General features: G+C 67.5%; 8 non-coding genes across 8 annotated transcripts; all 8 read right to left on the bottom strand.

Annotated features, from left to right (window-relative positions):
• Window positions 1-74: 74 nt before the first annotated feature.
• LOC141412743 (5S ribosomal RNA) lies at window positions 75-193 on the bottom strand. The gene has a single exon (XR_012437585.1). It is a non-coding gene; the product is annotated as a 5S ribosomal RNA (ribosomal RNA).
• Window positions 194-2,345: 2,152 nt separating this feature from the next.
• Window positions 2,346-2,464, bottom strand: LOC141412754 (5S ribosomal RNA). Its single transcript, XR_012437596.1, has one exon. It is a non-coding gene; the product is annotated as a 5S ribosomal RNA (ribosomal RNA).
• A 2,145-nt stretch (window positions 2,465-4,609) lies between these two features.
• On the bottom strand, window positions 4,610-4,728 carry LOC141412837 (5S ribosomal RNA). Its single transcript, XR_012437679.1, has one exon. It is a non-coding gene; the product is annotated as a 5S ribosomal RNA (ribosomal RNA).
• A 2,145-nt stretch (window positions 4,729-6,873) lies between these two features.
• Window positions 6,874-6,992, bottom strand: LOC141412765 (5S ribosomal RNA). The gene has a single exon (XR_012437607.1). It is a non-coding gene; the product is annotated as a 5S ribosomal RNA (ribosomal RNA).
• Window positions 6,993-9,136: 2,144 nt separating this feature from the next.
• LOC141412992 (5S ribosomal RNA) lies at window positions 9,137-9,255 on the bottom strand. The gene has a single exon (XR_012437834.1). It is a non-coding gene; the product is annotated as a 5S ribosomal RNA (ribosomal RNA).
• A 2,145-nt stretch (window positions 9,256-11,400) lies between these two features.
• On the bottom strand, window positions 11,401-11,519 carry LOC141412776 (5S ribosomal RNA). The gene has a single exon (XR_012437618.1). It is a non-coding gene; the product is annotated as a 5S ribosomal RNA (ribosomal RNA).
• Window positions 11,520-13,663: 2,144 nt separating this feature from the next.
• LOC141412788 (5S ribosomal RNA) lies at window positions 13,664-13,782 on the bottom strand. Its single transcript, XR_012437630.1, has one exon. It is a non-coding gene; the product is annotated as a 5S ribosomal RNA (ribosomal RNA).
• A 2,149-nt stretch (window positions 13,783-15,931) lies between these two features.
• Window positions 15,932-16,050, bottom strand: LOC141412799 (5S ribosomal RNA). Its single transcript, XR_012437641.1, has one exon. It is a non-coding gene; the product is annotated as a 5S ribosomal RNA (ribosomal RNA).
• Between the last annotated feature and the right edge of the window lie 1,287 nt (window positions 16,051-17,337).

Consider the following 17,337-nt stretch of genomic DNA (forward strand, 5'->3'; position numbering starts at 1 on the left):
GTGGTGGTGGTGGTGGGGGGGGTGGTGGCGAAGTCCCCGAAGACAAAAGGAGCAGCGAGGGAGGGAGGAGCAAAAGCCTACAGCACCCGGTATTCCCAGGCGGTCTCCCATCCAAGTACTAACCAGGCCCGACCCTGCTTAGCTTCCGAGATCAGACGAGATCGGGCGCGTTCAGGGTGGTATGGCCGTAGACGCTAGCCGCCGCCTCCGGGAGCCCCAAGAGCCTGCCGAGGGCCCCGGCGTGCGTCTCCACGCTGCTCTCCTGGCACGGCTGGGAGTCCGGGTGGGGGCTGGCAGCCCGGGGCCAGTGGCCAGAGGCCCCGCGCGCCTGCTCGGGCAGCCGGTCTCGCCCAGGTGGCCGCTGGGTGGCTTTCTTCCAGAGGTGTCCTGCTGCCAGGACGAGGGTCAAGTTTTCTCGGGGGAAAATTTCTCAGTGCTCTCGGGCGCTTGTTCTTCTGGGAATGTTCACTGCTGTGGCCAAGGCGGGGGACGCACAGCTCGGGCCAGGGCAAGCAGCCGCCCTCCTCCGTCGCCTCCTGGAGCCGTATCCTTGGGTGGGTGCGTGGCTCCCAGCGGAGGTCTCGGGGACCCTTCCGGTCCTCTTCGTCCGGAAAGCGACACTGCCCCTCCAGCAAATCAGGAAAACGGCAGCCGCGCCCTTCGCCGACCCGCTCCGCCTTCCTCCACACTCAGGGCCTGGGGCTGCGGGGCTGAATCGTGAGGCTTTCCAGCCCAGGACTTCACCTCTGGCCCCTTTCACACCTGGGATCTTGGGAAGAAGAAACAAAACCAAACACAGCCAAAGACATCTCCTCCGACCCGGGGCCCCTCCACATCCCTTCCGATCCGGGTTCCTGCCGGCCTCCCGGGGCGTTTCTCCCAGGCAGGCCTTCGCGGCCACTACACGGGGCTGAGCACTCGAGTCCTCGGGCGTCACGGGGCCCGCGGCCACGCCAAGCACGCACGACTCCCGGGTCTCGTCTGCTCCTGGGTGCCCTGGGCCTCTTCCCTGTGCCGCTGCTGGGTCTTGTGCCCCTGCTTGGCCTCCATCAGACCCGGCCCCGTGCTACGCGGCCACGTGCTACAGGATCGTGCCAGCAGAACTGGCCCTCGCTGAGCCCCGTACCCACCCTCCTGCCATCCCTGGCCCTGCTAGCAAATGGCAGAGATCCTCTGGCCTCCGAGCCCAGACAAAAATCCTGATGCAGATGGCCGAGGGGCCGCAAACCAAGGCTTCGCTTGTTCCCGCTCAGGCCCCAGCCATACCCTCTTGTCCTTCGGCTGCTCGTGTGTGGGGTGGGGGAGCGGAGGGTGCGTCCCCGTGCGTGCGTGCGTGGTCTGGGTGTCTCTGTGTGGTGTGTGTGTGTGTGTGTGTGTGTGTGTGTGTGTTAGATGCCGTGCCTGGTGTAGGTGGGGAAGAGCAAGCCCTCACGCACAGAGCCCCATCACACACTGGGGCCGGGCCGAGGGGGTCAATCTGCTCGGCCTGATTGCGTTGGGCATACATTGCAGAAGGTGGGTTTTCCAAGGCGGAGCAGAGGGTCCCGGCACCTGAGGTTGTCCACGGGGAGAATGTCTGTTCCACGGGGGCAAGCGGTCCCTTCCGTCGTGCCCAAGCCCATGTGACCCCGAAGGCCAGGTGGCCCCGGTCCTTGAGCTGACTGAGGAGTGCTTTGAGACCCGGAGGGTGGCACAGGCGACTGGGCGCCAGCGGCGGCCCTCCCTCCCTTTGAGCGGGACGGGGAGCTGCCGCTGGCATCCGGAGCTCTGGCGGCCTGCGCCCTCTGTCCCTGTGACCGCAGGCTCTGCCGTGGGAGGCGGGATCCCACGTAGAGGTCGCGCGCTGGCTGCCCTGTCTTGGGTTGAGCGACGGAGCTCGACGTGGAGCAGCACCCGACTGAGGCTCCCTGCTTCTCTGTCCCCTGGCGTCTTGCCCTGGACCCAGTGCACCACCTTGTGGCGAGCCCAGGTGTGGCGCGTCCCGCTGTGGGGCCCGCTGGGGTGCAGGACCCACTTTCTCATGGCTTCCGCACGTCCCTCCCCGCCCGCCTGGAGGGCAGTTGGGGAGCGGTCCCCAACGTGGCCTGGGACCAACCTCGCTGGTGACCCGTGTCGCGGGCGCGCGCCCCAGGAGAGTGTGGGGAGGGGAGAGGATTCGGGGACGTAGCTGTGAGGATTCGGTGTGCGTGGGTCTGGCGGGTGGCCCGGACGGGGTCGGGGTCGTGGTCACGGTGGGTCGTTGTGGTGGTGGTGGTGGTGGTGGTGCTGGGGGTGGTGGTGGTGGTGGGGGGGGTGGTGTCGAAGTCCCCGAAGACAAAAGGAGCAGCGAGGGAGGGAGGAGCAAAAGCCTACAGCACCCGGTATTCCCAGGCGGTCTCCCATCCAAGTACTAACCAGGCCCGACCCTGCTTAGCTTCCGAGATCAGACGAGATCGGGCGCGTTCAGGGTGGTATGGCCGTAGACGCTAGCCGCCGCCTCCGGGAGCCCCAAGAGCCTGCCGAGGGCCCCGGCGTGCGTCTCCACGCTGCTCTCCTGGCACGGCTGGGAGTCCGGGTGGGGGCTGGCAGCCCGGGGCCAGCGGCCAGAGGCCCCGCGCGCCTGCTCGGGCAGCCGGTCTCGCCCAGGTGGCCGCTGGGTGGCTTTCTTCCCGAGGTGTCCTGCTGCCAGGACGAGGGTCAAGTTTTCTCGGGGGAAAATTTCTCAGTGCTCTCGGGCGCTTGTTCTTCTGGGAATGTCCACTGCTGTGGCCAAGGCGGGGGACGCACAGCTCGGGCCAGGGCAAGCAGCCGCCCTCCTCCGTCGCCTCCTGGAGCCGTATCCTTGGGTGGGTGCGTGGCTCCCAGCGGAGGTCTCGGGGACCCTTCCGGTCCTCTTCGTCCGGAAAGCGCCACTGCCCCTCCAGCCCATCAGGAAAACGGCAGCCGCGCCCTTCGCCGACCCGCTCCGCCCTCCTCCACACTCAGGGCCTGGGGCTGCGGGGCTGAATCGTGAGGCTTTCCAGCCCAGGACTTCACCTCTGGCCCCTTTCACACCCGGGATCTTGGGAAGAAGAAACAAAACCAAACATAGCCAAAGCCATCTCCTCCGACCCGGGGCCCCTCCACATCCCTTCCGATCCCGGGTTCCTGCCGGCCTCCCGGGGCGTTTCTCCCAGGCAGGCCTTCGCGGCCACTACACGGGGCTGAGCACTCGAGTCCTCGGGCGTCACGGGGCCCGCGGCCACACCAAGCACGCACGACTCCCGGGTCTCGTCTGCTCCTGGGTGCCCTGGGCCTCTTCCCTGTGCCGCTGCTGGGTCTTGTGCCCCTGCTTGGCCTCCTTCAGACCCGGCCCCGTGCTACGCGGCCACGTGCTACAGGATCGTGCCAGCAGAACTGGCCCTGGCTGAGCCCCGTACCCACCCTCCTGCCATCCCTGGCCCTGCTAGCAAATGGCAGAGATCCTCTGGCCTCCGAGCCCAGACAAAAATCCTGATGCAGTTGGCCGAGGGGCCGCAAACCAAGGCTTCGCTTGTTCCCGCTCAGGCCCCAGCCATACCCTCTTGTCCTTCGGCTGCTCGTGTGTGGGGTGGGGGAGAGGAGGGTGCGTCCCCGTGCGTGCGTGCGTGGTCTGGGTGTCTCTGCGTGGTGTGTGTGTGTGTGTGTGTGTGTGTTAGATGCCGTGCCTGGTGTAGGTGGGGAAGAGCAAGCCCTCACGCACAGAGCCCCATCACACACTGGGGCCGGGCCGAGGGGGTCAATCTGCTCGGCCTGATTGCGTTGGGCATACATTGCAGAAGGTGGGTTTTCCAAGGCGGAGCAGAGGGTCCCGGCACCTGAGGTTGTCCACGGGGAGAATGTCTGTTCCACGGGGGCAAGCGGTCCCTTCCGTCGTGCCCAAGCCCATGTGACCCCGAAGGCCAGGTGGCCCCGGTCCTTGAGCTGACTGAGGAGTGCTTTGAGACCCGGAGGGTGGCACAGGCGACTGGGCGCCAGCGGCGGCCCTCCCTCCCTTTGAGCGGGACGGGGAGCTGCCGCTGGCATCCGGAGCTCTGGCGGCCTGCGCCCTCTGTCCCTGTGACCGCAGGCTCTGCCGTGGGAGGCGGGATCCCACGTAGAGGTCGCGCGCTGGCTGCCCTGTCTTGGGTTGAGCGACGGAGCGCGACGTGGAGCAGCACCCGACTGAGGCTCCCTGCTTCTCTGTCCCCTGGCGTCTTGCCCTGGACCCAGTGCACCACCTTGTGGCGAGCCCAGGTGTGGCGCGTCCCGCTGTGGGGCCCGCTGGGGTGCAGGACCCACTTTCTCATGGCTTCCGCACGTCCCTCCCCGCCCGCCTGGAGGGCAGTTGGGGAGCGGTCCCCAACGTGGCCTGGGACCAACCTCGCTGGTGACCCGTGTCGCGGGCGCGCGCCCCAGGAGAGTGTGGGGAGGGGAGAGGATTCGGGGACGTAGCTGTGAGGATTCGGTGTGCGTGGGTCTGGCGGGTGGCCCGGACGGGGTCGGGGTCGTGGTCACGGTGGGTCGTTGTGGTGGTGGTGGTGGTGGTGGTGCTGGGGGTGGTGGTGGTGGTGGGGGGGGTGGTGGCGAAGTCCCCGAAGACAAAAGGAGCAGCGAGGGAGGGAGGAGCAAAAGCCTACAGCACCCGGTATTCCCAGGCGGTCTCCCATCCAAGTACTAACCAGGCCGGACCCTGCTTAGCTTCCGAGATCAGACGAGATCGGGCGCGTTCAGGGTGGTATGGCCGTAGACGCTAGCCGCCGCCTCCGGGAGCCCCAAGAGCCTGCCGAGGGCCCCGGCGTGCGTCTCCACGCTGCTCTCCTGGCACGGCTGGGAGTCCGGGTGGGGGCTGGCAGCCCGGGGCCAGCGGCCAGAGGCCCCGCGCGCCTGCTCGGGCAGCCGGTCTCGCCCAGGTGGCCGCTGGGTGGCTTTCTTCCCGAGGTGTCCTGCTGCCAGGACGAGGGTCAAGTTTTCTCGGGGGAAAATTTCTCAGTGCTCTCGGGCGCTTGTTCTTCTGGGAATGTCCACTGCTGTGGCCAAGGCGGGGGACGCACAGCTCGGGCCAGGGCAAGCAGCCGCCCTCCTCCGTCGCCTCCTGGAGCCGTATCCTTGGGTGGGTGCGTGGCTCCCAGCGGAGGTCTCGGGGACCCTTCCGGTCCTCTTCGTCCGGAAAGCGCCACTGCCCCTCCAGCCCATCAGGAAAACGGCAGCCGCGCCCTTCGCCGACCCGCTCCGCCCTCCTCCACACTCAGGGCCTGGGGCTGCGGGGCTGAATCGTGAGGCTTTCCAGCCCAGGACTTCACCTCTGGCCCCTTTCACACCCGGGATCTTGGGAAGAAGAAACAAAACCAAACACAGCCAAAGCCATCTCCTCCGACCCGGGGCCCCTCCACATCCCTTCCGATCCCGGGTTCCTGCCGGCCTCCCGGGGCGTTTCTCCCAGGCAGGCCTTCGCGGCCACTACACGGGGCTGAGCACTCGAGTCCTCGGGCGTCACGGGGCCCGCGGCCACGCCAAGCACGCACGACTCCCGGGTCTCGTCTGCTCCTGGGTGCCCTGGGCCTCTTCCCTGTGCCGCTGCTGGGTCTTGTGCCCCTGCTTGGCCTCCTTCAGACCCGGCCCCGTGCTACGCGGCCACGTGCTACAGGATCGTGCCAGCAGAACTGGCCCTGGCTGAGCCCCGTACCCACCCTCCTGCCATCCCTGGCCCTGCTAGCAAATGGCAGAGATCCTCTGGCCTCCGAGCCCAGACAAAAATCCTGATGCAGTTGGCCGAGGGGCCGCAAACCAAGGCTTCGCTTGTTCCAGCTCAGGCCCCAGCCATACCCTCTTGTCCTTCGGCTGCTCGTGTGTGGGGTGGGGGAGAGGAGGGTGCGTCCCCGTGCGTGCGTGCGTGGTCTGGGTGTCTCTGCGTGGTGTGTGTGTGTGTGTGTGTGTGTGTTAGATGCCGTGCCTGGTGTAGGTGGGGAAGAGCAAGCCCTCACGCACAGAGCCCCATCACACACTGGGGCCGGGCCGAGGGGGTCAATCTGCTCGGCCTGATTGCGTTGGGCATACATTGCAGAAGGTGGGTTTTCCAAGGCGGAGCAGAGGGTCCCGGCACCTGAGGTTGTCCACGGGGAGAATGTCTGTTCCACGGGGGCAAGCGGTCCCTTCCGTCGTGCCCAAGCCCATGTGACCCCGAAGGCCAGGTGGCCCCGGTCCTTGAGCTGACTGAGGAGTGCTTTGAGACCCGGAGGGTGGCACAGGCGACTGGGCGCCAGCGGCGGCCCTCCCTCCCTTTGAGCGGGACGGGGAGCTGCCGCTGGCATCCGGAGCTCTGGCGGCCTGCGCCCTCTGTCCCTGTGACCGCAGGCTCTGCCGTGGGAGGCGGGATCCCACGTAGAGGTCGCGCGCTGGCTGCCCTGTCTTGGGTTGAGCGACGGAGCGCGACGTGGAGCAGCACCCGACTGAGGCTCCCTGCTTCTCTGTCCCCTGGCGTCTTGCCCTGGACCCAGTGCACCACCTTGTGGCGAGCCCAGGTGTGACGCGTCCCGCTGTGGGGCCCGCTGGGGTGCAGGACCCACTTTCTCATGGCTTCCGCACGTCCCTCCCCGCCCGCCTGGAGGGCAGTTGGGGAGCGGTCCCCAACGTGGCCTGGGACCAACCTCGCTGGTGACCCGTGTCGCGGGCGCGCGCCCCAGGAGAGTGTGGGGAGGGGAGAGGATTCGGGGACGTAGCTGTGAGGATTCGGTGTGCGTGGGTCTGGCGGGTGGCCCGGACGGGGTCGGGGTCGTGGTCACGGTGGGTCGTTGTGGTGGTGGTGGTGGTGGTGGTGCTGGGGGTGGTGGTGGTGGTGGGGGGGGTGGTGGCGAAGTCCCCGAAGACAAAAGGAGCAGCGAGGGAGGGAGGAGCAAAAGCCTACAGCACCCGGTATTCCCAGGCGGTCTCCCATCCAAGTACTAACCAGGCCCGACCCTGCTTAGCTTCCGAGATCAGACGAGATCGGGCGCGTTCAGGGTGGTATGGCCGTAGACGCTAGCCGCCGCCTCCGGGAGCCCCAAGAGCCTGCCGAGGGCCCCGGCGTGCGTCTCCACGCTGCTCTCCTGGCACGGCTGGGAGTCCGGGTGGGGGCTGGCAGCCCGGGGCCAGCGGCCAGAGGCCCCGCGCGCCTGCTCGGGCAGCCGGTCTCGCCCAGGTGGCCGCTGGGTGGCTTTCTTCCAGAGGTGTCCTGCTGCCAGGACGAGGGTCAAGTTTTCTCGGGGGAAAATTTCTCAGTGCTCTCGGGCGCTTGTTCTTCTGGGAATGTTCACTGCTGTGGCCAAGGCGGGGGACGCACAGCTCGGGCCAGGGCAAGCAGCCGCCCTCCTCCATCGCCTCCTGGAGCCGTATCCTTGGGTGGGTGCGTGGCTCCCAGCGGAGGTCTCGGGGACCCTTCCGGTCCTCTTCGTCCGGAAAGCGACACTGCCCCTCCAGCAAATCAGGAAAACGGCAGCCGTGCCCTTCGCCGACCCGCTCCGCCTTCCTCCACACTCAGGGCCTGGGGCTGCGGGGCTGAATCGTGAGGCTTTCCAGCCCAGGACTTCACCTCTGGCCCCTTTCACACCTGGGATCTTGGGAAGAAGAAACAAAACCAAACACAGCCAAAGACATCTCCTCCGACCCGGGGCCCCTCCACATCCCTTCCGATCCGGGTTCCTGCCGGCCTCCCGGGGCGTTTCTCCCAGGCAGGCCTTCACGGCCACTACACGGGGCTGAGCACTCGAGTCCTCGGGCGTCACGGGGCCCGCGGCCACACCAAGCACGCACGACTCCCGGGTCTCGTCTGCTCCTGGGTGCCCTGGGCCTCTTCCCTGTGCCGCTGCTGGGTCTTGTGCCCCTGCTTGGCCTCCTTCAGACCCGGCCCCGTGCTACGCGGCCACGTGCTACAGGATCGTGCCAGCAGAACTGGCCCTGGCTGAGCCCCGTACCCACCCTCCTGCCATCCCTGGCCCTGCTAGCAAATGGCAGAGATCCTCTGGCCTCCGAGCCCAGACAAAAATCCTGATGCAGTTGGCCGAGGGGCCGCAAACCAAGGCTTCGCTTGTTCCCGCTCAGGCCCCAGCCATACCCTCTTGTCCTTCGGCTGCTCGTGTGTGGGGTGGGGGAGAGGAGGGTGCGTCCCCGTGCGTGCGTGCGTGGTCTGGGTGTCTCTGCGTGGTGTGTGTGTGTGTGTGTGTGTGTGTTAGATGCCGTGCCTGGTGTAGGTGGGGAAGAGCAAGCCCTCACGCACAGAGCCCCATCACACACTGGGGCCGGGCCGAGGGGGTCAATCTGCTCGGCCTGATTGCGTTGGGCATACATTGCAGAAGGTGGGTTTTCCAAGGCGGAGCAGAGGGTCCCGGCACCTGAGGTTGTCCACGGGGAGAATGTCTGTTGCACGGGGGCAAGCGGTCCCTTCCGTCGTGCCCAAGCCCATGTGACCCCGAAGGCCAGGTGGCCCCGGTCCTTGAGCTGACTGAGGAGTGCTTTGAGACCCGGAGGGTGGCACAGGCGACTGGGCGCCAGCGGCGGCCCTCCCTCCCTTTGAGCGGGACGGGGAGCTGCCGCTGGCATCCGGAGCTCTGGCGGCCTGCGCCCTCTGTCCCTGTGACCGCAGGCTCTGCCGTGGGAGGCGGGATCCCACGTAGAGGTCGCGCGCTGGCTGCCCTGTCTTGGGTTGAGCGACGGAGCGCGACGTGGAGCAGCACCCGACTGAGGCTCCCTGCTTCTCTGTCCCCTGGCGTCTTGCCCTGGACCCAGTGCACCACCTTGTGGCGAGCCCAGGTGTGGCGCGTCCCGCTGTGGGGCCCGCTGGGGTGCAGGACCCACTTTCTCATGGCTTCCGCACGTCCCTCCCCGCCCGCCTGGAGGGCAGTTGGGGAGCGGTCCCCAACGTGGCCTGGGACCAACCTCGCTGGTGACCCGTGTCGCGGGCGCGCGCCCCAGGAGAGTGTGGGGAGGGGAGAGGATTCGGGGACGTAGCTGTGAGGATTCGGTGTGCGTGGGTCTGGCGGGTGGCCCGGACGGGGTCGGGGTCGTGGTCACGGTGGGTCGTTGTGGTGGTGGTGGTGGTGGTGGTGCTGGGGGTGGTGGTGGTGGTGGGGGGGGTGGTGGCGAAGTCCCCGAAGACAAAAGGAGCAGCGAGGGAGGGAGGAGCAAAAGCCTACAGCACCCGGTATTCCCAGGCGGTCTCCCATCCAAGTACTAACCAGACCGGACCCTGCTTAGCTTCCGAGATCAGACGAGATCGGGCGCGTTCAGGGTGGTATGGCCGTAGACGCTAGCCGCCGCCTCCGGGAGCCCCAAGAGCCTGCCGAGGGCCCCGGCGTGCGTCTCCACGCTGCTCTCCTGGCACGGCTGGGAGTCCGGGTGGGGGCTGGCAGCCCGGGGCCAGCGGCCAGAGGCCCCGCGCGCCTGCTCGGGCAGCCGGTCTCGCCCAGGTGGCCGCTGGGTGGCTTTCTTCCCGAGGTGTCCTGCTGCCAGGACGAGGGTCAAGTTTTCTCGGGGGAAAATTTCTCAGTGCTCTCGGGCGCTTGTTCTTCTGGGAATGTCCACTGCTGTGGCCAAGGCGGGGGACGCACAGCTCGGGCCAGGGCAAGCAGCCGCCCTCCTCCGTCGCCTCCTGGAGCCGTATCCTTGGGTGGGTGCGTGGCTCCCAGCGGAGGTCTCGGGGACCCTTCCGGTCCTCTTCGTCCGGAAAGCGCCACTGCCCCTCCAGCCCATCAGGAAAACGGCAGCCGCGCCCTTCGCCGACCCGCTCCGCCCTCCTCCACACTCAGGGCCTGGGGCTGCGGGGCTGAATCGTGAGGCTTTCCAGCCCAGGACTTCACCTCTGGCCCCTTTCACACCCGGGATCTTGGGAAGAAGAAACAAAACCAAACACAGCCAAAGCCATCTCCTCCGACCCGGGGCCCCTCCACATCCCTTCCGATCCCGGGTTCCTGCCGGCCTCCCGGGGCGTTTCTCCCAGGCAGGCCTTCGCGGCCACTACACGGGGCTGAGCACTCGAGTCCTCGGGCGTCACGGGGCCCGCGGCCACGCCAAGCACGCACGACTCCCGGGTCTCGTCTGCTCCTGGGTGCCCTGGGCCTCTTCCCTGTGCCGCTGCTGGGTCTTGTGCCCCTGCTTGGCCTCCTTCAGACCCGGCCCCGTGCTACGCGGCCACGTGCTACAGGATCGTGCCAGCAGAACTGGCCCTGGCTGAGCCCCGTACCCACCCTCCTGCCATCCCTGGCCCTGCTAGCAAATGGCAGAGATCCTCTGGCCTCCGAGCCCAGACAAAAATCCTGATGCAGTTGGCCGAGGGGCCGCAAACCAAGGCTTCGCTTGTTCCCGCTCAGGCCCCAGCCATACCCTCTTGTCCTTCGGCTGCTCGTGTGTGGGGTGGGGGAGAGGAGGGTGCGTCCCCGTGCGTGCGTGCGTGGTCTGGGTGTCTCTGCGTGGTGTGTGTGTGTGTGTGTGTGTGTGTTAGATGCCGTGCCTGGTGTAGGTGGGGAAGAGCAAGCCCTCACGCACAGAGCCCCATCACACACTGGGGCCGGGCCGAGGGGGTCAATCTGCTCGGCCTGATTGCGTTGGGCATACATTGCAGAAGGTGGGTTTTCCAAGGCGGAGCAGAGGGTCCCGGCACCTGAGGTTGTCCACGGGGAGAATGTCTGTTCCACGGGGGCAAGCGGTCCCTTCCGTCGTGCCCAAGCCCATGTGACCCCGAAGGCCAGGTGGCCCCGGTCCTTGAGCTGACTGAGGAGTGCTTTGAGACCCGGAGGGTGGCACAGGCGACTGGGCGCCAGCGGCGGCCCTCCCTCCCTTTGAGCGGGACGGGGAGCTGCCGCTGGCATCCGGAGCTCTGGCGGCCTGCGCCCTCTGTCCCTGTGACCGCAGGCTCTGCCGTGGGAGGCGGGATCCCACGTAGAGGTCGCGCGCTGGCTGCCCTGTCTTGGGTTGAGCGACGGAGCGCGACGTGGAGCAGCACCCGACTGAGGCTCCCTGCTTCTCTGTCCCCTGGCGTCTTGCCCTGGACCCAGTGCACCACCTTGTGGCGAGCCCAGGTGTGACGCGTCCCGCTGTGGGGCCCGCTGGGGTGCAGGACCCACTTTCTCATGGCTTCCGCACGTCCCTCCCCGCCCGCCTGGAGGGCAGTTGGGGAGCGGTCCCCAACGTGGCCTGGGACCAACCTCGCTGGTGACCCGTGTCGCGGGCGCGCGCCCCAGGAGAGTGTGGGGAGGGGAGAGGATTCGGGGACGTAGCTGTGAGGATTCGGTGTGCGTGGGTCTGGCGGGTGGCCCGGACGGGGTCGGGGTCGTGGTCACGGTGGGTCGTTGTGGTGGTGGTGGTGGTGGTGGTGCTGGGGGTGGTGGTGGTGGTGGGGGGGGTGGTGGCGAAGTCCCCGAAGACAAAAGGAGCAGCGAGGGAGGGAGGAGCAAAAGCCTACAGCACCCGGTATTCCCAGGCGGTCTCCCATCCAAGTACTAACCAGGCCCGACCCTGCTTAGCTTCCGAGATCAGACGAGATCGGGCGCGTTCAGGGTGGTATGGCCGTAGACGCTAGCCGCCGCCTCCGGGAGCCCCAAGAGCCTGCCGAGGGCCCCGGCGTGCGTCTCCACGCTGCTCTCCTGGCACGGCTGGGAGTCCGGGTGGGGGCTGGCAGCCCGGGGCCAGCGGCCAGAGGCCCCGCGCGCCTGCTCGGGCAGCCGGTCTCGCCCAGGTGGCCGCTGGGTGGCTTTCTTCCAGAGGTGTCCTGCTGCCAGGACGAGGGTCAAGTTTTCTCGGGGGAAAATTTCTCAGTGCTCTCGGGCGCTTGTTCTTCTGGGAATGTTCACTGCTGTGGCCAAGGCGGGGGACGCACAGCTCGGGCCAGGGCAAGCAGCCGCCCTCCTCCATCGCCTCCTGGAGCCGTATCCTTGGGTGGGTGCGTGGCTCCCAGCGGAGGTCTCGGGGACCCTTCCGGTCCTCTTCGTCCGGAAAGCGACACTGCCCCTCCAGCAAATCAGGAAAACGGCAGCCGCGCCCTTCGCCGACCCGCTCCGCCTTCCTCCACACTCAGGGCCTGGGGCTGCGGGGCTGAATCGTGAGGCTTTCCAGCCCAGGACTTCACCTCTGGCCCCTTTCACACCTGGGATCTTGGGAAGAAGAAACAAAACCAAACACAGCCAAAGACATCTCCTCCGACCCGGGGCCCCTCCACATCCCTTCCGATCCGGGTTCCTGCCGGCCTCCCGGGGCGTTTCTCCCAGGCAGGCCTTCGCGGCCACTACACGGGGCTGAGCACTCGAGTCCTCGGGCGTCACGGGGCCCGCGGCCACACCAAGCACGCACGACTCCCGGGTCTCGTCTGCTCCTGGGTGCCCTGGGCCTCTTCCCTGTGCCGCTGCTGGGTCTTGTGCCCCTGCTTGGCCTCCTTCAGACCCGGCCCCGTGCTACGCGGCCACGTGCTACAGGATCGTGCCAGCAGAACTGGCCCTGGCTGAGCCCCGTACCCACCCTCCTGCCATCCCTGGCCCTGCTAGCAAATGGCAGAGATCCTCTGGCCTCCGAGCCCAGACAAAAATCCTGATGCAGTTGGCCGAGGGGCCGCAAACCAAGGCTTCGCTTGTTCCCGCTCAGGCCCCAGCCATACCCTCTTGTCCTTCGGCTGCTCGTGTGTGGGGTGGGGGAGAGGAGGGTGCGTCCCCGTGCGTGCGTGCGTGGTCTGGGTGTCTCTGCGTGGTGTGTGTGTGTGTGTGTGTGTGTGTTAGATGCCGTGCCTGGTGTAGGTGGGGAAGAGCAAGCCCTCACGCACAGAGCCCCATCACACACTGGGGCCGGGCCGAGGGGGTCAATCTGCTCGGCCTGATTGCGTTGGGCATACATTGCAGAAGGTGGGTTTTCCAAGGCGGAGCAGAGGGTCCCGGCACCTGAGGTTGTCCACGGGGAGAATGTCTGTTGCATGGGGGCAAGCGGTCCCTTCCGTCGTGCCCAAGCCCATGTGACCCCGAATGCCAGGTGGCCCCGGTCCTTGAGCTGACTGAGGAGTGCTTTGAGACCCGGAGGGTGGCACAGGCGACTGGGCGCCAGCGGCGGCCCTCCCTCCCTTTGAGCGGGACGGGGAGCTGCCGCTGGCATCCGGAGCTCTGGCGGCCTGCGCCCTCTGTCCCTGTGACTGCAGGCTCTGCCGTGGGAGGCGGGATCCCACGTAGAGGTCGCGCGCTGGCTGCCCTGTCTTGGGTTGAGCGACGGAGCGCGACGTGGAGCAGCACCCGACTGAGGCTCCCTGCTTCTCTGTCCCCTGGCGTCTTGCCCTGGACCCAGTGCACCACCTTGTGGCGAGCCCAGGTGTGGCGCGTCCCGCTGTGGGGCCCGCTGGGGTGCAGGACCCACTTTCTCATGGCTTCCGCACGTCCCTCCCCGCCCGCCTGGAGGGCAGTTGGGGAGCGGTCCCCAACGTGGCCTGGGACCAACCTTGCTGGTGACCCGTGTCGCGGGCGCGCGCCCCAGGAGAGTGTGGGGAGGGGAGAGGATTCGGGGACGTAGCTGTGAGGATTCGGTGTGCGTGGGTTTGGCGGGTGGCCCGGACGGGGTCGGGGTCGTGGTCACGGTGGGTCGTTGTGGTGGTGGTGGTGGTGGTGGTGCTGGGGGTGGTGGTGGTGGTGGGGGGGGTGGTGGCGAAGTCCCCGAAGACAAAAGGAGCAGCGAGGGAGGGAGGAGCAAAAGCCTACAGCACCCGGTATTCCCAGGCGGTCTCCCATCCAAGTACTAACCAGGCCCGACCCTGCTTAGCTTCCGAGATCAGACGAGATCGGGCGCGTTCAGGGTGGTATGGCCGTAGACGCTAGCCGCCGCCTCCGGGAGCCCCAAGAGCCTGCCGAGGGCCCCGGCGTGCGTCTCCACGCTGCTCTCCTGGCACGGCTGGGAGTCCGGGTGGGGGCTGGCAGCCCGGGGCCAGTGGCCAGAGGCCCCGCGCGCCTGCTCGGGCAGCCGGTCTCGCCCAGGTGGCCGCTGGGTGGCTTTCTTCCAGAGGTGTCCTGCTGCCAGGACGAGGGTCAAGTTTTCTCGGGGGAAAATTTCTCAGTGCTCTCGGGCGCTTGTTCTTCTGGGAATGTTCACTGCTGTGGCCAAGGCGGGGGACGCACAGCTCGGGCCAGGGCAAGCAGCCGCCCTCCTCCGTCGCCTCCTGGAGCCGTATCCTTGGGTGGGTGCGTGGCTCCCAGCGGAGGTCTCGGGGACCCTTCCGGTCCTCTTCGTCCGGAAAGCGACACTGCCCCTCCAGCAAATCAGGAAAACGGCAGCCGCGCCCTTCGCCGACCCGCTCCGCCTTCCTCCACACTCAGGGCCTGGGGCTGCGGGGCTGAATCGTGAGGCTTTCCAGCCCAGGACTTCACCTCTGGCCCCTTTCACACCTGGGATCTTGGGAAGAAGAAACAAAACCAAACACAGCCAAAGACATCTCCTCCGACCCGGGGCCCCTCCACATCCCTTCCGATCCGGGTTCCTGCCGGCCTCCCGGGGCGTTTCTCCCAGGCAGGCCTTCGCGGCCACTACACGGGGCTGAGCACTCGAGTCCTCGGGCGTCACGGGGCCCGCGGCCACGCCAAGCACGCACGACTCCCGGGTCTCGTCTGCTCCTGGGTGCCCTGGGCCTCTTCCCTGTGCCGCTGCTGGGTCTTGTGCCCCTGCTTGGCCTCCATCAGACCCGGCCCCGTGCTACGCGGCCACGTGCTACAGGATCGTGCCAGCAGAACTGGCCCTCGCTGAGCCCCGTACCCACCCTCCTGCCATCCCTGGCCCTGCTAGCAAATGGCAGAGATCCTCTGGCCTCCGAGCCCAGACAAAAATCCTGATGCAGATGGCCGAGGGGCCGCAAACCAAGGCTTCGCTTGTTCCCGCTCAGGCCCCAGCCATACCCTCTTGTCCTTCGGCTGCTCGTGTGTGGGGTGGGGGAGCGGAGGGTGCGTCCCCGTGCGTGCGTGCGTGGTCTGGGTGTCTCTGTGTGGTGTGTGTGTGTGTGTGTGTGTGTGTGTGTGTGTTAGATGCCGTGCCTGGTGTAGGTGGGGAAGAGCAAGCCCTCACGCACAGAGCCCCATCACACACTGGGGCCGGGCCGAGGGGGTCAATCTGCTCGGCCTGATTGCGTTGGGCATACATTGCAGAAGGTGGGTTTTCCAAGGCGGAGCAGAGGGTCCCGGCACCTGAGGTTGTCCACGGGGAGAATGTCTGTTCCACGGGGGCAAGCGGTCCCTTCCGTCGTGCCCAAGCCCATGTGACCCCGAAGGCCAGGTGGCCCCGGTCCTTGAGCTGACTGAGGAGTGCTTTGAGACCCGGAGGGTGGCACAGGCGACTGGGCGCCAGCGGCGGCCCTCCCTCCCTTTGAGCGGGACGGGGAGCTGCCGCTGGCATCCGGAGCTCTGGCGGCCTGCGCCCTCTGTCCCTGTGACCGCAGGCTCTGCCGTGGGAGGCGGGATCCCACGTAGAGGTCGCGCGCTGGCTGCCCTGTCTTGGGTTGAGCGACGGAGCTCGACGTGGAGCAGCACCCGACTGAGGCTCCCTGCTTCTCTGTCCCCTGGCGTCTTGCCCTGGACCCAGTGCACCACCTTGTGGCGAGCCCAGGTGTGGCGCGTCCCGCTGTGGGGCCCGCTGGGGTGCAGGACCCACTTTCTCATGGCTTCCGCACGTCCCTCCCCGCCCGCCTGGAGGGCAGTTGGGGAGCGGTCCCCAACGTGGCCTGGGACCAACCTCGCTGGTGACCCGTGTCGCGGGCGCGCGCCCCAGGAGAGTGTGGGGAGGGGAGAGGATTCGGGGACGTAGCTGTGAGGATTCGGTGTGCGTGGGTCTGGCGGGTGGCCCGGACGGGGTCGGGGTCGTGGTCACGGTGGGTCGTTGTGGTGGTGGTGGTGGTGGTGCTGGGGGTGGTGGTGGTGGTGGGGGGGGTGGTGGCGAAGTCCCCGAAGACAAAAGGAGCAGCGAGGGAGGGAGGAGCAAAAGCCTACAGCACCCGGTATTCCCAGGCGGTCTCCCATCCAAGTACTAACCAGGCCCGACCCTGCTTAGCTTCCGAGATCAGACGAGATCGGGCGCGTTCAGGGTGGTATGGCCGTAGACGCTAGCCGCCGCCTCCGGGAGCCCCAAGAGCCTGCCGAGGGCCCCGGCGTGCGTCTCCACGCTGCTCTCCTGGCACGGCTGGGAGTCCGGGTGGGGGCTGGCAGCCCGGGGCCAGCGGCCAGAGGCCCCGCGCGCCTGCTCGGGCAGCCGGTCTCGCCCAGGTGGCCGCTGGGTGGCTTTCTTCCCGAGGTGTCCTGCTGCCAGGACGAGGGTCAAGTTTTCTCGGGGGAAAATTTCTCAGTGCTCTCGGGCGCTTGTTCTTCTGGGAATGTCCACTGCTGTGGCCAAGGCGGGGGACGCACAGCTCGGGCCAGGGCAAGCAGCCGCCCTCCTCCGTCGCCTCCTGGAGCCGTATCCTTGGGTGGGTGCGTGGCTCCCAGCGGAGGTCTCGGGGACCCTTCCGGTCCTCTTCGTCCGGAAAGCGCCACTGCCCCTCCAGCCCATCAGGAAAACGGCAGCCGCGCCCTTCGCCGACCCGCTCCGCCCTCCTCCACACTCAGGGCCTGGGGCTGCGGGGCTGAATCGTGAGGCTTTCCAGCCCAGGACTTCACCTCTGGCCCCTTTCACACCCGGGATCTTGGGAAGAAGAAACAAAACCAAACACAGCCAAAGCCATCTCCTCCGACCCGGGGCCCCTCCACATCCCTTCCGATCCCGGGTTCCTGCCGGCCTCCCGGGGCGTTTCTCCCAGGCAGGCCTTCGCGGCCACTACACGGGGCTGAGCACTCGAGTCCTCGGGCGTCACGGGGCCCGCGGCCACGCCAAGCACGCACGACTCCCGGGTCTCGTCTGCTCCTGGGTGCCCTGGGCCTCTTCCCTGTGCCGCTGCTGGGTCTTGTGCCCCTGCTTGGCCTCCTTCAGACCCGGCCCCGTGCTACGCGGCCACGTGCTACAGGATCGTGCCAGCAGAACTGGCCCTGGCTGAGCCCCGTACCCACCCTCCTGCCATCCCTGGCCCTGCTAGCAAATGGCAGAGATCCTCTGGCCTCCGAGCCCAGACAAAAATCCTGATGCAGTTGGCCGAGGGGCCGCAAACCAAGGCTTCGCTTGTTCCCGCTCAGGCCCCAGCCATACCCTCTTGTCCTTCGGCTGCTCGTGTGTGGGGTGGGGGAGAGGAGGGTGCGTCCCCGTGCGTGCGTGCGTGGTCTGGGTGTCTCTGCGTGGTGTGTGTGTGTGTGTGTGTGTGTGTTAGATGCCGTGCCTGGTGTAGGTGGGGAAGAGCAAGCCCTCACGCACAGAGCCCCATCACACACTGGGGCCGGGCCGAGGGGGTCAATCTGCTCGGCC

Source organism: Castor canadensis, chromosome 10 (genome assembly GCF_047511655.1).
Source record: "Castor canadensis chromosome 10, mCasCan1.hap1v2, whole genome shotgun sequence".
NCBI classification, from domain to species: Eukaryota; Metazoa; Chordata; class Mammalia; order Rodentia; family Castoridae; genus Castor; species Castor canadensis.